This window comes from Arachis duranensis, chromosome 6 (assembly GCF_000817695.3).
Source record: "Arachis duranensis cultivar V14167 chromosome 6, aradu.V14167.gnm2.J7QH, whole genome shotgun sequence".
Classification (NCBI taxonomy): domain Eukaryota; kingdom Viridiplantae; phylum Streptophyta; class Magnoliopsida; order Fabales; family Fabaceae; genus Arachis; species Arachis duranensis.
Window position 1 is genome coordinate 65,179,502 of NC_029777.3, and position 18,617 is coordinate 65,198,118.

Here is an 18,617-nt window from a genome sequence, read left to right on the forward strand (position 1 = left end):
TTCAGGTTCTGAATCGAAGGATGTTGAAACTCCTTCTCTTCTCCCTGTCATACAATAGATAGATTGCACAACAGGAGATAAAATGAAGAAACTATTCTTGTTAGAGTAATTGTTAGTGTGAGTAATGCAATTTATCAAATAGTTAGTGAGTTAGTGAGCAGAATTGTAATTATCAAAGAAAGAAAGAACGAAAAATAAAGAGGGTGAAGGGGGTGAGGAAGAAATTAAAACAAACCAAAAGAAATTGACTGAATCAAATAAACCAAAAGAAAAATGCTCAATCTAGTGATCTTCAAACTTAATCATTTTTTATTAAAATCAATCCCCGGCAACGGCGCCATAAACTTGATGCATGAAAACTTGTCTCTCAACAAATTTTCCTTCGGCAAGTATACCGAATTGTCGTCAAGTAAAACTCACAATAAAGTGAGGTCGAATCCCAAAAGGATTGATTGGTCAAGCAACTTTAGTTAGAAGAATATGCTAGTTGAGCTAAACCGAAATTAGATTGAGAACTTGCAGAAATTTAAATGACTGGAAAGTAAATAACAGAAATTAAAGTGCAGAATTTTAAATGGGAATTTGGGGTAATGAGCATGAAAATAAATGGCAGAAAGTAAAGAGAATGGGTAAGATCAGAAATGGGGTAATCATTGGGTTCAGGAGATGTTGCATTCTCCGGATCAAGTTCATTCTCATCTCTTCCTCAATCAATGCATTCATTAATCTCCTTGGCAATCTTAAGTGATTGGATCCCAATTCCTTGGCAATCCAATCTCTCTAAGCTTGAAGAATTGCCCAATTCCTTGATTTAATTGCTCATGGGAAGAGATGAAGTGTGGTCACTGATTATACCACATGTATTTCCAAATCAAAGTGTTGGGAGGATTACATGTCACTATATCCGCCCAATCCCCAATTTGGTCCAACATGAGAAAGCATTTCTAGCATGATCTCCTCATCCTTTTTCCGAGGCTCAAAGGATATCCAATTATGGAGAGTTTCTTTTCCAAGACAACTAACCAATTGAATTAAGATCGAAAGTTTTCTAGTAAGATCAAGAGAAAATAAAGAAGAAGAAGAATGAAAACTATAATTGATCCATCAAATTACAACAGAGCTCTCTAACCCAATGAAAGGGGTTTAGTTGTTCATAGCTCTAGAAATGAAAAATGGCAGAAAAGAAGAATCCATGCTAAAAGTGCAGAAAAGTAAATCTATAGAGAGTAGTTCTCAAAAGTGCCCAGCTTCTCTATAGTTCAAAACTACTCCTATATATACTACTCCTCTTGATCTTCTAGTGAGTTCTTCAAGTCTTGGATGTGGGCTTTGGTTCTTAAGTTGAAGCAGTTCTCATCTTTAGTGGGCCCAGCTTGCAGAGAAATATGAATTAGGCTTGGGTATTTAGTGAGAATAATGTTGAGTGCCATTGTGGGTTCGAGAACGTTAGTGGCATTCACTTTTTCCACTAACGTTCCACCCTTATATACCCACGTTAACTCCAACGTTAGTGGTCTTAACGTGACCATTAACATTGCCTTCTCAATTTTTGGTCAACGTTATTGGGACTCACTTTTCCCAATAACGTTGGCTTATACCCCTTCGCGAACGTTATTGGGAATCACTTTTTCCATTAACGTTGCTTGGTGCCTTTTATTCCTACGTTAGAGTTCACGTTAGTGTAGCTAACGTGACTCTTAACGTGGGTGTGTCTCACCTTCGAGAGCATTAGTGACACTCACCTTTGTCACTAACGCTCCAAATGCCCAAATTCTCTACGTTAGAACTCACGTTAACTAAGTTAACGTGGCTCTTAACGTAGTAGTATTGCCATCTTCCAACGTTAGTGACAAAAGTGAGTGTCACTAACGTTGGCCCTTTGATCTCAACTCCACGTTAACTTTCACGTTAATGGTCTTAACGTGAAAGTTAACGTAGGCAATGCTAGTTGGTCCAACGTTAGTGACAAAAGTGAGTGTCACTAACGTTGGCTTTTGTTTTCCTCTTCCACGTTAGAGTTCACGTTAACTAAGTTAACGTGACTCTTAACGTGGATCATTGCCAAGTTCTCCAACGTTAGTGGTGTTCACTTTTACCACTAACGTTGGAGTAAAACGTTATTGGTGTTCACGTTTTCTCTTAACGTTGGAGTTCCCTTTTGCTTCTACGTTAACTACCACGTTAACTTAGTTAACGTGGCAAGTAACATGAGCTATGGATGGCTTCGCAGGCATTATTGGTGATCACTTTTCTCATTAACGTTGTAAGCTTTTTACCACGTTAGTGTTCACGTTAACTAGGTTAACGTGAATACTAACATGGTTCTTCCTTGCTTCCTTTGCCCTGAAATCAAGCAATTAAAGTGCATCAAAGCTCTAGCCAAAGTCATGAGATTATGCATCATCAATTTATCATGAAATTCTAGCAAAATTCTCATGAAATCATGCAAAGTTCACACTAGTTGCTTGAATCAAGGTGTGAGTGTATTTTCATCCAAAACTTGTCTTATTCACTAAGAAAATGCATGAAACTACCCTAAAACAGTAAAGAAAAGGTCAGTGAAACTGGCCTAGATGCCCTGGCATCACTAGCCATTCGGCCTTGCCTGGACCTTCATCACTTATGTATTTTCAACGGTGGAGTTTCTACACCTCATAGGTTTAGGTGTGGAGTTCTTCTGTTCCTCCTGAATTAATGTAAAGTACTATTATTTTTCTATTCAATTCATGCCTATTCTTATTTTAAGATATTCACTCGTACTTCAACCTGATGGATGTGATGATCCGTGACATTATTCATCATCCTCCCTTATGAATGCGTGCCTGACAAACACCTCCGTTCTATCTACAATAGCTTGAGTGTGTATCTCCTGGCCTCCTAGTTCACGATGCATAGTTGCCTCTCCTGACAACAGTGGCTTCTATTATGTGAGATCAGAGTCTTCATGGTATAGGCTAGAATCAATTGGCAGCCTTGGAATTTGTTGATAATTAGAATAGATTCGTAGACCAGGAGTACTGATCTGTTTTAAATTCAAACGCGTTTTAGATGATCCTTTTCTATTTCTTCTATATGGTAGAGTTAAAACTAAAAAAAGATTTCCCCCTTCCCTATGTTTTCTCATGTTTTCAATAAAACCCTCTCGTAAAAGCATTTTAGCAATGTTTTCAGTAATGTTAGTACATGGTATTAGAACCGTTCCTCTTCCAGTCATGTCTATTCTTGAGATCCAAAAAAGTCAAAACCTTGTCTGTGGTATTCCGAGTAGGATCTGGGATGGGATGACTGTGACGAGCTTCAAACTCGTGACTGTTGGGCGCAATGACAGTGTGCAAAAGGATCAATGGATCTTATTCCGACACGATCGAGAACTGACAGATGATTATCCATGCGGGAAACTGTAGTGGATATGTTTTCACTGAGAGGACAGATGGTAGCCATTGACAACGGTGATCCACCAACATACAGCTTGCCATGGAAGGGAGTACGCATGATTGGATGAGGACAATAGGAAAGCAGAGGCTCATAGGGAACAAAGTATCTCCAAACGCTTATCTGAAATTCCCACCAATGAATTGCATAAGTATCTCTATCCTATTTTATGTTTTATTTCTTTTTTAATCATCAAAACCTCATAACCATTTGAATCCACCTGACTAAGATTTACAAGATGACCATAGCTTGCTTCAAGCCGACAATCTCCGTGGGATCGACCCTTACTCACGTAAGGTATTACTTGGACGACCCAGTGCACTTGCTGGTCAGCTGCGCGGAGTTGTGAGAAAAGTGTGAACTCTTTGTGTACCACATGCCCAGGTGAGACTCTTGAGCTGGCATGCCACGCCTTCGATACCAAGTGGCACACCCAGCCTTTGCTCAAGTGGCACGCCTAAGTGAGGGTGAAAGCTTGGCGTACCACGCCTTCGTCCTCAAGTGGCACGCCCAGACTTTTTTGCCTTCAACCACTTCTTTGGAATCTTATACTAGCGTGCCACGCCATACTGCTCAAGTGGCACGCCCATTCGTTTGTGGGTCTCTTAAGCCTGGTGTGCCACGCTTAGCTCCTCAAGTGGCACGCCCAAGTAACTTTTGAAGCTGGGGTGCCACACCTTCGATACCAAGTGGCACGCCCTAGTGATGATCCCTTCTGGAGTGATGAACTGGCATGCCATGCCCATGGCTCAAGTGGCACGGCCATAGTAGGTGATGGACTAGGCGTGCCACGCCCCTTTAGTGGCCTTTATTGTTGCTCTCTGGAAAATTATACTGCCGTGCCACGCTCAGTTTCTGGCATGCCACGCCCATGTAAATGCTTTGAGAATCACCTCTGGACTTCAGTATTGGCGTGCCACGCCCAGCTCCTGGCATGCCACGCCGGTGCATTTTTGTGGCGTTTGCTCCAAGTGGCACGCCAGTTCCACACGCCCAGCTTGTTTTGTTGTTTTCTTCCCCTTTTTGATATCTTTTTCTCTTGAAATTCAGCACAACTCATTTCAAAGCAATGTACTATAATATTCATCAAATATTGCATGAATTGTAGTGATTAAATGAGGTTATGCTCTTTTATGGTCCTTTTTATGCAAGAAAAAAGGGTAGATGATGCAAGTCATCAAACACCAGAGACCATCAGGAACCCTTCAACCTTTGGAGATTCCACAGTGGAAATGGGAGAGAATTACTATGGATTTTGTGTTGTGTTTACTGAGAACTCAGACGGGTTGTGATGCCATTTGGGTAGTTATGGATCGATTGACCAAGTCGGTTCACTTTCTTCTTATTCGGATAAGTTGCACCATGGAGGAGTTAGCGCGGCTATACATAAAGGAGATTGTGACGTTACATGGCGTACCTTCCACCATTATATTCGATAGAGATCCTCGCTTCACCTCACGGTTCTGGAGAACTTTCTAGCGAGCATTTGGCACACAATTGAGCCTAAGTACTACATATCACCCTCAAATGGAAGGCCAATCAGAAAGAACAATCCAAACCTTGGAAGATATGCTAAGAGCTTGTGTTAAGGACTAGCCAGCGAGCTGGGATCGATATATGCCTCTAGTGGAATTTGCTTATAACAATAGCTTTCATGCAAGCATTGGAATGGCTCCGTGTGAAGCTTTGTACGAAAGGAAATGTCAATCTCTATTATGTTGGTATGAAGCAGGAGAAAAGAGCTTGTTAGGGCCTGAAATGATAAGTGAAACCTCTGAGCAAATAAAGAAAATCTATAGTCGAATGCTTATGGCTCAAAGCCGTCAGAAAAGCTATGCTGATCAAAAGTGGAAGCCTTTAGAGTTTGAGAAAGGAGAACACGCCTTCTTGAAGGTTACTCCAACCACCAGAATAGGGAGATCCATCAAGACTAAAAAATTAAATCCCCATTATATTGGGCCGTTTGAGATCCTGAAGAGAATTGGAGTAGTGGCGTATAAGATTGCTTTACCACCACAACTTTTGAACCTGTATGACGTGTTTCACGTATCGCAGCTTTGTAAATACACTTTTGATCCTGGTCATGTCCTAGAACCAGAATTGGTTCAAGTGAGAGAAGATCTAACACTTCCGGTAACTCCAGTTAGGATTGATGACGCCAGGTAACTAACTCTGAATTTTGAGGACAAAATTCTTAATTAGGTGGTTAGGATGTAAACCCCGCTAAATCAGTAAATAATTAGTCAATAAATTGAATTTTAACTAGGAAAATTAAAAATATAAATCTAATATCAAAATAGGATAGAGCTCTTCAAAACGAGAATTTTGACACCAATTTCAAAAAATTTGGCCCAAAATTGGATTGGATAGGCCAAACCAGTTGAACCAGGCCCAAAACTGGGCCTGTGGGTCCAACCGGGCCCATAACTTAAAAGGTGCAGAAGCATCTCCTTCCCCATTCCTCTAAGAAACACGCTGAATACAGCAAGGGGGGAGAGGAGAGCTAGCAACCCTCACCTTTTCTTCAATCCACTGTAACTTCCCCGTTTGAGCTCCGATCGCTGCATCGTTTGCGGCCACGCGTCTAGCGGGTCGAGCTCTACATTTCTATCGGATCAATTTCACGGTAAGCCTCAATCCCATCTCAGCTTCTCTACCCCTTTTTTATTTGTGAAATTGAGCCCTTATGATGAGATTTTGCCCAATTTGGTGTTTTAGGTTCGATTTAGCTTGCAGAGCTTATCGGGTTTGAATTACTATGTGCGTGGGTGCGGTAAGGATCACCTAAACCTTAGTCTATTCTTTATTTGATTGTGTGAAATCTGAATTTGAAGTATACATGTGTATTACGTGTGAATTAAGTGTATATATATGCATTAAAATTGAATTGTGGGCATTTGGAGGTTTGGTGGAAGATTCATGCTAAGGTTTTGATTGATTTCTCAAGCTTGAGGGGCCGTGTGTGTGACTAGTGTGGCTGCCTTGGACCAAACGTGGTGTTGGAATTAACGAATATGAATTATTGGAATTAATGAATATGAGTTGTTGGAATTAATGATGGTGAGTTGATGGTGTTGTTAATATATGATAATGGAATTTTGTGGTTTGTTACTTGTTGATTGGTCAATGATGATTGATCGTTTGTTATTAATGAATTGAGGATATGAGCTAATGAATTTAAAGTTGTAGCTTGTGGTATGAATGGTGGATTTTGGGAAATGTATGAGTTTTATGGTTTGGTATGAAGCATAAATGTGTTAGTAGTTGGTGTTAATGAAAAAGGATGTGTTATGTTGCAAATGTGCAGGTTTGGTGGTTATTGGCTTGGGGATTGTTTTGGTTGAAAATGTGAATTTGGTAAAAATGGGGGTTTGGTATAATTTGGTAAAAATTGATTTTTTATGAACTTTGGTAGTCCATGACTTACTCCTCAAATTTTGAATGGAAATGAAGTTTGTTTCAAATTAAAGAAGGTTTTAAAAGCTTGTAAACGATATAAGGTTTGCGGAAAATCGAATTCTGTAGAGGAAGCTATGGACGCCGAACATCTGGTGCTAAAGACTGAACTTTTTAATGTTGCAGTAGAATCAGGAATTCTGGTGTGTGCCTACGCACACTACTGTGCGCACGCACCCAGCAGTAGTAGAAACTTATCTGTGCGTACGCACGCTGACGTTAGGATTTTTGCTAGTAAAGAATTTTGTAAAAATATAGTCGCGTTGTGAGTATAGATTCTAAACCAACAGAAAATCCCTTCGTACAAATGTTTTGGTTGTCACAAGTAACAAAACCCAATAAATTTATAAACCGAAGTATTCAAACCTCGGGTCGTCTTCTCAAGGAATTGCAGGGAAGTATGATTTATTATTGGTTATGGAAAAATTGTATTTGGGTTTGAAAAAGGTTTTAAGCAAGAGAAATAGATTGCAAGGATTAATAAATTAATAACTAATAAAACTCTTGGCAATGTATGAAAACTAGAAGTCCTATCCAGTTGTCCTTATCAATTGTGATGAGAATTGGATTTTTCCCACTTATTTAACCTTTACTAAAGCAAAGGAAAGTCAAGTGGACTAATTAGTTTGATCCACAAGTCCTAGTCAATCCCTATGGGAAGACTAGTTTTAGAGCGATCTAGATCAATTAGAATCTGCCAATTTCAACCACTGCTGAGTTCGACAACTCAAGAGTTACCAATTAATCAACCAAAGCCAAAAGAGAATAAAATCTATTTGAATGAAAATAATTTGGATAGAGCCCAAGCATCAATAACATGTAAGTCTGAAATACCTCAATTGCATTAATAAAATAAAATCAATCCAAATATGAAGAGTCATAAGCCAAATAAGCTACATCAATAATCAACAATTAAGAGAAGTTGAAATTAAAAGATATTGAACCTGATATAAAGATGAGATAAAAATATTCCTAAGTTCTAAAAATCCTAATCCTAATCCTAAGAGAGAAGAGGGAACCTCTCTCATTAAAAACTACATCTAAATCCTAAAAAGTGTATATTTTCTCCCCCTATGAATGGGTTGATTCTTCCATTTATAATCCTTCAATCTGTGTTCTCTGGGTTTGGATCTGGGCCAAAAAAGGCCCAGAAATCGCTGAGGATGGCTTCTGCAAATTCTACAAATCGCGCACGTCACGCGTCCGCGTGGGTCATGCGGTCGCATCGTCTGGGGTGTTGCCCTTCCACGCGGTTGCGTCAGTCATGCGCCCGCTTCAGTTTTATTTCGCAAGTCATGCGTTCGCCTCATCCATGCGCTCGCGTTGATTCCTATTTGTGCGAACCACGTGTTCGCGTCGTCCATGCGGACGCGTCACTGCCAGTTTCTTCAGAAAACTCCATTTTATGCTTTCCTTCCATTTTTGTATGTCTCCTTTCCATCCTTTAAATCATTTATGACTTAGAAGATCTGAAAATACTTAACACATAAATCACGGCATCGAATGGAAATACAAGGTAATTAAAATTAATATTTTTAAATCCTAGGAAACATGTTTTTCACATACATCACATAATAAGAACGGGAAAGTAAAACCATGCAATTTCACATGCATAAGTAGGTGAAGGATTGAATAAATCACTTAAATTCAGCACAAAATATGTCATAAAATATGGGTTTATCAACCTCCCCACACTTAAACAATAGCATGTACTCATGCTAAATCCAAGAGAAAAGAGTGAAGGTGAAATGGTGGGATCTCATGCAATGCAATCTATCCTAGATGAAACTACCTAAATAAGTCATGCAAATCTAGTTATCATTCACCTATATATAAAGCTTTACATGTAGTTAAATTAATTCACATTCTCAAGGAATCACACACGCATAGCCAACCTTTAGATAATATTAAAGCACTTTTACAATTGAGATGGGTAAATAATATATTTTTCAAACTTGCAAGGCAATTAACAATAGAAGTAGAGATATATGGTGATGAGCCATTGAACCCTCACTGGATTTTGTGTTAAGGTAAAGGTGAGGGTATATGTATAAGGCTAAGTGAGCTAATTTAGTGAATCCTTGATTAGTCTAAGATCTCACCTAACATACATATTTTTTAAAGCAAAGCTTCTTTACCTATTTTCCCATATTTTTCCTACTTTTTATATTACATGCTCATATTTTAATTTTTATTTATTTTTATCCCACGTGCATCGCTTTTTTTTTTGTGTATCCCCTTATTGAAATAATGCACATGGTAATTTAATTATTTTGATTTCACATGAGCATGCTTCCCAAATTTTTACATAACTTGTTCAATTTAATTTCCTATTTTTTCTATCATCCCATGTTCCCGTAAAATTTCCCACACTTAAATTATACACAATTTCTATCTTAAGCTAACCAAGGATTCAACTTGGGAATTTTATTTTGTTTTTCTGCTTAAGGCTAGTAATGTGGTTGTAAAACAGAAGGGGATTAAAAAGCTCAAGGGGGTTAACAAGGATGGCATAAAAGGTAGGCTCTATTTGGGATAAGTGAGTTGATAATAAAACATGGTCTCAATCCTATCTTGGTATGTATCTATATTCTATAATTGGACATATAGATTAAAACAAAGTAAAGAACACTAGAATAAAAAAGAAGGGCGGAACACACATGAATAAAATACTATGGTTTAAATGTAACCATGCAATTAAGCTCAAAAGTCACAAGCTGTGTGTTCTCAAGCTCATAAATCATATATCAATTATGTATGTCATGCAAGTAGAAATTAAGAGTTTCCATTATTCTCAATGTAAAATATATTGGATGGCTTTAAAGTTTCAGTGTTCCTCCTTGATAAAATGTTGTTAACTAACTAACATGTAATGCTATATATACAAGGTGTGTGGATTGATTCTGTTAAAGTCTCTAACTTACTTCCTTTTTATTTTCAATCAAATCAACTATTATATGCTAAAAAGGGTAAACTATACTAATTAATCCACTTAAAAAATAACTAGTAAACTAAGGTGCAAATCAAGCTAAAATATCCAAGATGTATACATATAGCTCAAAGTGCATAATGCAAAAAGTACAATAAAAAAGCAAAAAGAAAAAAATGTGCAAAAATACAGAAAATGGACAAAATAAGAAGAGAGTTTGTAGTGGTTCACCAAAATAAATAGATGCCAGAGATGGCAACCTCCTCACACTTAAATAATAGCATCGTCCTCGATGCTCACTCAAGCATGGTGTGATGAAGTGTCATCTCCGGAAGGATGGGCTGCTGGTGTCTCGATGGTAGGCTGAGGATCTACAGTCGCTGAGAGGATCAGAGGAGTGGTCTGATGCAGAGGGGGCTCTGTCCGTAGAGGAACCTCCGGATCTGCAGTCTATAGCTGGTGGTGCTCCTCATGATGTGGTGCAGTGTGGCCGGGACCTCTCTGCTCAGCCTGGGTAGGTGCCTCCTCCTCGTGATCGCTCACCTCCTCCTCAAATGTGTCGGAGGGAGTGTCGGGCTCAGAGGGAATGTCACCACCAGAGCGGATCATCAGCTTGAGGTGCTCATAGCGTCGCTTGGGGCCTGGTGCAACGGTCAGATCGCTCAAACTGCTGCTGGTGATGGCGATCCATTTGATCTAGGCGGTCAAAGAGGCAGTGTACCAAATGGTAGACGGGCTCAGGAGCAGGTGGGGGCGCAGTGGGTGGTGCTGGGCCAGTGGAGGTCGAAGGGGTTGCTAAAAATGTGGCTGCCTCAGTAGTGTCATTGAGAAATGGAGGGCGGTAGCCGAAAGCCAGGAATTTCTGACTATGCGGGATGATCTTTCGGCACTCTGCTATAGGGGGCCTTTCATCAACAGCCTCCCAAGGGACCTCAGCTCGGCGACCCAACTTAGTAATCAGGTAAGGAAAAGAGAGGGTGCCTCTAACATGGACCCTGGCCATGTAATGCCGGATGAAGCGAAGTAGATAAAGGTCCTTACCTGTCATCACACACTAGATGAGGGTAATCATGGTAGCTGGCACCTCCGTCTCATGAGTGCTCGGCCTCACATAGTTGCTCAGAATCTGTTACCATAGCCGAGCCTCATCATTCAGATATATAAGCCTGATTCCTTTGGGTACCAATGTGCTAGTTCCCATGACCCAAGAAACAGTAGGATCAAGAGTGATGTCCTTCTTTACTGCATCCCAATCAAACCTCATAAATCTTATATCTTCCTCAGCTTTCTGGTAACCATCTGGCTGATCTGATTTAGGTGGAAGATGGAGAATATCTTCAATTGCTTCTTCGGTAACCAGAATCTGTTTGCCTCTGTGCTGATGCATCCAGGGAAAAGAGAAAGTAGTTACAGTAGATTCTCTAACCCAGGATGAGTTGACCTCAGTTAGGTTCCTCTCCAGGAAAAACCAGCCTCTCTGTTTGATCTGATCTGAGGTGTACTACTAGAGTTCTTCCGGAATTTTGAGGGTCCTTTCCATATGTAGGTTCCTGGCGGTGGCAAAGGTTGGGTATTTCAGCTTACAATATTTGTTTACAAATTTTACCGGGTCAGCTGAAGGTACCAACTGATCAGCCTTTTCTTGCGGGGTAAAGTTCTTCTCCTGCCAGGAATCATCATGTAAGATGCCAAGGATGGAACCAGAGGATTCTCCTCTTTTCTGTTTGCCAGTAGTGACTTTGCCCTTTCCCCTGCCTTGAGATTCAGACATCCTGAAAAGACAGAATTTCCAAGATATAATTGAGGGATAAAAGCAGGAAAACAAGTAGGCAAATAACAAGATAAACAGTAAGTGGCAAAGGATCAGTAAAAGAATAAAATGAGTTAAGCAAATGTATATTTTGGATTGTGTTGGAGTTGAAAAGCTGAGATGAGAAATCACATTCCAAAATATGTTAGAAGTGGAAAGCTTGTTAATTTAGGAAAAAAAAACAATTATCATGCCATGAGTGAAAGTAATTTAAAGAAATAGTGAAAAGGGGAAGTGTGAAGTTAGAAAGTTAATAGTGGTTAAAATTGAAAAAGAGGTTAGAAAGCAAAAATCAGTGAGTTAGTGAAAAGGAAGTCAGAGTAAGTGGCATGATGATTGGTTTCCAAGTAACAAGAATTTCACAATTTGAAGCAACAGTCAACTCATATTCAAGCAGGAAAGACAGGGTATTGATGATGATTTAGATAGATATAGAAGTAGTGAAAAGGAAAATCAAACCATCAATAAATCAATTTATTAACCAGGAGATCAAAAGTAATAAGAATGCTGGCCCGTGCATTCAATAATAGGTTTGGTATGCGTGGAGCAGATAAAAAATGAGAACGCCAAAACCAATACTTGAATGTAGAAGGAAAACTAATTTGCAGAAAATTGGGCAGCATTCCGGCTAAAATTAGATGTTCCCGGAAAACAAATAATAAGAATAAGTTCATATGAATTGAAATAAGGCTACACAAATAGCAAAAATAAGAAAGAGCAGTGGAAAAGCAGCATGCAACATGTAAGAGCAACATATGAACAGGATCAACATCATAGCCAGAATAAATTGCAGAATAGATAAACAGATAACAGGAACGGTGCAATTATCAGGCCTAAACCCACTATCCAGATCCTAGCTACCTAACCACCTAGAATCCACTACAACATGCATATCTAACTAGCCTAATGATGAACATAAACAGAAAAATATTCAATTAACTAGGAATTGAAAGAAGAATGGCGTTCGGTGGAACCTGGTAGGCGTGGGAAAGAAAGTGGGGCAGAGAGACGGCTGGGGGATGGTGGTGGTGGCTGACCCGGTGGTTGAGGGCGGCGCAGTGGGCGTGGTGGTCGCGGAGGGGGGGTTAAGAGTGGTGGAGGGGAGAAGAAGAAAGAGAGGGAAAAGAGAGAAGGGGGCGTTGCGGTGGGGTCTGGGTGGTCGTCGGAGGTGCGGCGGCGAAGGACAGAGAGAGAAAAGGCTGGTTGCAGGGAAGAGGAAGAAGAAAGGGGTTGGGGGGGCGCGCGATGGGTAGGGTTCGCGTGACAGGAGGTTAATAAATTGCAATCCACGCGATCGCATGGGGCACGCAGTCGCATGGCTGGTGTGGAATGGGGTTGACACGCAGGTTGGGTGTAAGATAGGTGATGCAGACGCGTGAAGCACGCGACCGCGTTGCTGGAATTTGTGCTAGACGCACGATTCCAGCGTCGTTTTAGTGCAACTCTCTGTTTGATATAGAGGGTCAAAATATCCGCGCGACGCGATCGCGTCGCTCACGCTTTCGCGTGGGATGGGTGTTGTGTAAGTGACGCGTTCGCGTCAAAGACGTGCACGCGTGGGTGTTTTGTGCTAAACGCACACTAGCCGCACGATTCCAGCCCAACTTTCTTGGCGTTGGGTCTTTACGCCGATATCCAGATCACATGTTCGCGTGAGTGACGCAGACGCGTGGGAAGTATTTTCAACAAATGACGCGATCGCGTGGGGTACGTGATGGGCGGATAATTTGTACGCTTTTTGGCATTGTTTTTAGTATGTTTTTAGTATGATCTAGTTAGTTTTTAGTATATTTTTATTAGTTTTTAGTTAAAAATCACTTTTCTAGACTTTACTATGAGTTTGTGTGTTTTTCTGTGATTTCAGGTATTTTCTGGCTGAAATTGAGGGACCTGAGCAAAAATCTGATTCAGAGACTAAAAAGGACTGCAGATGCTGTTGGATTCTGACCTCCCTGCACTCAAAGTGAATTTTCTGGAGCTACAGAAGCCCAATTGTCGCGCTCTTAACGGCGTTGGAAAGTAGACATCCTGGGCTTTCCAGCAATATAGTCTCTACACGAAAATGCTTCATTGCTCAGCCCAAGCACACACCAAGTGGGCCCGGAAGTGGATTTTTATGTCATTTACTCATCTCTGTAAACCCTAGGCTACTAGTTCTCTATATATAGAACCTTCTACTATTGTATTTTCATCTTTTGATCTTTAGAATCTTTTGATCACTTTAGATCTCTAGATCATCTTGGTTCTTCTGGTTCCCTCTCTGGGGCCAAAGCCAATGATCACTTTTGTTCTTATGTATTTTCAACGGTGGAGTTTCTACACACCATAGATTAAGGTGTGGAGCTCTGCTGTACCCCTCGAGTATTAATGCAATTACTATTGTTCTTCTATTCAATTCAGCTTGTTCTTGTTCTAAGATATCACTTGTTCTTCAACCCGGAAGGTCTAAACCTTGTCTGTGGTATTCTGAGTAGGATTCAATGATTGAATGACTGTGACGTGCTTCAAACTCCTGAAGGCGGGGCGTTAGTGACAGACGCAAACGAATCACTGGATTCTATTCCGGCCTGATTTAGAACCGACAGATGGATAGTCGTGCCGTGACAGGGTGCGTTGAACATTTTCACTGAGAGGATGGGAGGTAGCCACTAACAACGGTGAAACCCTACATATAGCTTGCCATGGAAAGGAGTAAGAAGGATTGGATGAAGACAGTAGGAAAGCAGAGAGACGGAAGGAGCATAGCATCTCCATACGCTTATCTGAAATTCCCACCAATGAATTGCATAAGTATTTCTATCTTTATCTTTATGTTTTATTCATACATCATCCATAACCATTTGAGTTTGCCTGACTAAGATTTACAAGGTGACCATAGCTTGCTTCATACCAACAATCTCTGTGGGATCGACCCTTACTCGCGTAAGGTTTATTACTTGGACGACCCAGTACACTTGCTGGTTAGTTGTGCGAAGTTGTGATAAATAGTTGAGATTACAATTATGCGTACTATGTGGATGGCGCCATTGATGATCGCAATTTCGCCCACCAAGTTTTTGGCGCCGTTGCCGGGGATTGTTGAGTTTGGACAACTGACGGTTCATCTTGTTGCTTAGATTAGGTATTTTTTTTCAGAATTCTTAAGAATGAATTCTAGAGTTTCATGATGATCTGTTGAAATCTGGCTGGCTGTGAAGCCATGTCTAATTTTATTGGACCGAGGTTTCAACCTATCATCACAAGAGCATGTTGATTTCTATCAATCTTGCTGTTGGAGCAATGATCTGCTAAGGCTTGGCTGGCCATTGGCCATGTCTAGTGTTTTGGACCGAAGCTTTCTTTGAAAGCTTGGCTGGCTGTGAAGCCATGTCTAATTCCTGGACCGGAGTCTTAGACTAGCATTGCAATGATTCCTGGAATTCTCATTAAGAATTTTGATACCTTTATTTTCTTTTCCACTTAATTTTCGAAAAAAAAAAAACCAAAAAAAATCACAAAATCATAAAAACCACAAAAAAATTTATAAAATCATAAAATCCAAAAATATTTCTTGTTTGAGTCTAGAGTCTCATTTTAAGTTTGGTGTCTTGCATGCATTGTTATTTGATTTTAGTTGCATTTTGATTATTCCTCATTATTAAAAATCCAAAAATTTTTAATTTGTGTCTTTTCAAGTCAATAATACAGAGAATTGAAGATTCAGAACATACTGTAGAGGAATTACACAGAAAAAGCTGGGCGTTCAAAATGCCCAGTGAGGAAGGCAAACTGGCGTTTAAACGCCCAGCCATGCAACGCCCAAAAGGGTAGTAGTTTGGGCGTTAAACGCCAGAATGTGCACCATTCTGGGCGTTTAACGCCAGGATGGCACAAGAGGGAAGATTCTGTTTTCAATACAAATTTTTTTCAAGTTTTCAAAATTTTTCAAAATCAAATCTTTTTCAAATCATATCTTTTCAATCAAATCTTTTTCAAAATCAATTTCTTTCTTTTTTCAAAGATACTTACTATCAATTAATGATTTGATTCAATAATTCAAGTATGTTGCCTTTTCTGTTGAGAAAGGTTTAATGTTTGAATCATATCTTTTCTTGTTAGCCAAGTTATTAATTTTTAAAATCAAATCTTTTTAAAAATGTTTTTCAAATCATATCTTCTCAATCACATTTTTTTAAACCAATCATATCTTTTTGATCACATCTTTTTCAAAATAGTTTTCAATCATATCTTTTTTATTTTCTAATTTCAAAATCTTTTTCAAAAATCACTTGATTTCTTCTCCACTCTTGGTTTTCGAAAATCAACTAGTGTTTTTCAAAATGTTTTCAAAATCTTTTACTTAATTTTCGAAAATTTCTTCCCCTCTTCTCACATCCTTCTATTTGTGGATTAACACTATCCCTTAATTCACAATTCGAACTCCATCTTTCTTGATAAGTTCGAATTCTCTACTTCTTCCTTTTTTTTTCGTTTCCTCTGACACCTCAAGGAATCTCTATACTGTGAGATAAAGGATTTCATATTTTCTTGTTCTCTTCTCTTTCGTATGAGTAGAAGCAAAGACAAAAGCATTCTTGTTGAGGCTGATCCTAAACCTGAAAGGACCTTAAAGCGAAAGCTAAGAGAAGCTAAGGCACAACTCTCTGTAGAGGACCTAACAGAAATCTTCAAAGAAGAAGACATGGCAGCCGAAAACAACAACAATGCCAACAATGCAAGGAAGGTGCTAGGTGACTTTAATGCACCTACTCCCGACTTCTATGGGAGAAGCATCTCTATCCCTGCCATTGGAGCAAACAACTTTGAGCTTAAGCCTCAATTAGTTTCTCTAATGCAACAGAATTGCAAGTTCCATGGACTTCCATTGGAAGATCCTCATCTGTTTTTAGCTGAATTCTTGCAAATCTGTGACACTGTCAAGACTAATGGGGTTGACCCTGAGGTCTACAGACTTATGCTATTCCCTTTTGCTGTAAGAGACAGAGCTAGGATATGGTTGGACTCACAACCTAAAGAAAGCCTGAACTCTTGGGAAAAGCTAGTCAATGCCTTCTTGGCAAAGTTCTTTCCACCTCAAAAATTGAGTAAGCTTAGAGTGGAAGTCCAAACCTTCAGACAGAAGGAAGGAGAATCCCTCTATGAAGCTTGGGAAAGATACAAACAATTAATCAGGAAGTGTCCCTCTGACATGCTTTGTGAATGGAACATCATAGGTATTTTCTATGATGGTCTGTCTGAACTGTCCAAAATGTCTTTGGATAGCTCTGCTGGAGGATCTCTTCATCTGAAGAAGACGCCTACAGAAGCTCAAGAACTCATTGAAATGGTTGCAAATAACCAATTCATGTATACTTCTGAAAGAAATCCTGTGAACAATGGGACAAATCAGAAGAAAGGAGTTCTTGAGATTGACACTCTGAATGCCATATTGGCTCAGAACAAAATATTGACTCAGCAAGTCAATATGATTTCTCAAAGTCTGTCTGGAATGCAAAATGCACCAAGCAGTACTAAGGAAGCTTCATCTGAAGAAGAAGCTTATGACCCTGAGAACCCTTTAATGGAAGAGGTGAATTACATGGGAGACCGCTATGGAAACACCTATAATCCTTCGTGGAGAAATCATCCAAATCTCTCATGGAAGGATCAACAGAGACCTCAACAAGGTTTCAACAATAATGGTGGAAGAAACAGGTTTAGCAATGGCAAGCCTTTTCCATCATCTTCTCAGCAACAGACAGAGAATTCTAAGCAGAGTAACTCTGACTTAGTGATGAGCGGATAATTTGTATACTTTTTGGCATTGTTTTTAGTATGTTTTTGTTATGATCTAGTTAGTTTTTAGTATATTTTTATTAGTTTTTAGTTAAAATTCACTTTTCTGGACTTTACTATGAGTTTGTGTGTTTTTCTGTGATTTCAGGTATTTTCTGGCTGAAATTGAGGGACCTGAGCAAAAATCTGATTTGGAGACCAAAAAGGACTGCAGATGCTGTTGGATTCTGACCTCCCTGCACTCGAAGTGGATTTTCTGGAGCTACAGAAACCCAATTGGCGCGCTCTTAACGGCGTTGGAAAGTAGACATCTTGGGCTTTCCAGCAATATATGATAGTCTATACTTTGTCCAAGATTTGATGGCCCAAACCGGCGTTCAAAGTCACCATCAGAATTCCCAGCGTTAAACGCCGGAACTGGCACAAGGATGGGAGTTAAACGCCCAAACTGGCACCAAAATGGGAGTTAAACGCCAAGAAGAGTCTCTACACGAAAAATGCTTCATTGCTCAGCCCAAGCACACACCAAGTGGGCCCGGAAGAGGATTTTTATGTCATTTACTCATTTCTGTACACCTTAGGCTACTAGTTTCTTATAAGTAGGATCTTTTGCTATTGTATTAGAAGTTTTTGGATCTTTAAGTCTTTGGATCTTTATATCTTTGGACATTGTGTTCTTAGATCATTGGGAGGCTGGCCATTCGGCCATGCCTAGACCTTGTTCTTATGTATTTTCAACGGTGGAGTTTCTACACACCATAGATTAAGGTGTGGAGCTCTGCTGTACCTCGAGTATTAATGCAATTACTATTGTTCTTCTATTCAATTCAGCCTATTCTTGTTCTTAAGATATTCATTTGCACCCAAGAACATGATGAATGTGATGATTATGTGACACTCATCATCATTCTCACTTATGAACGCGTGCCTGACAACCACTCACATTCTACTTTAGATCGAGCGCATATCTCTTGGATTCCTTAATCAGAATCTTTGTGGTATAGGCTAAAACCCATTGTCGGCCATTCTTGAGAATTCGGAAAGTCTAAACCTTGTCTGTGGTATTCTGAGTAGGATTCAAGGACTGAATGACTGTGACGAGCTTCAAACTCGCGATTGTGGGGCGTTAGTGACAGACGCAAAAGAATCACTGGATTCTATTCTGACATGATCGAGAACCGACAGATGAATAGCCGTGCTGTGATAGAGCGCGTT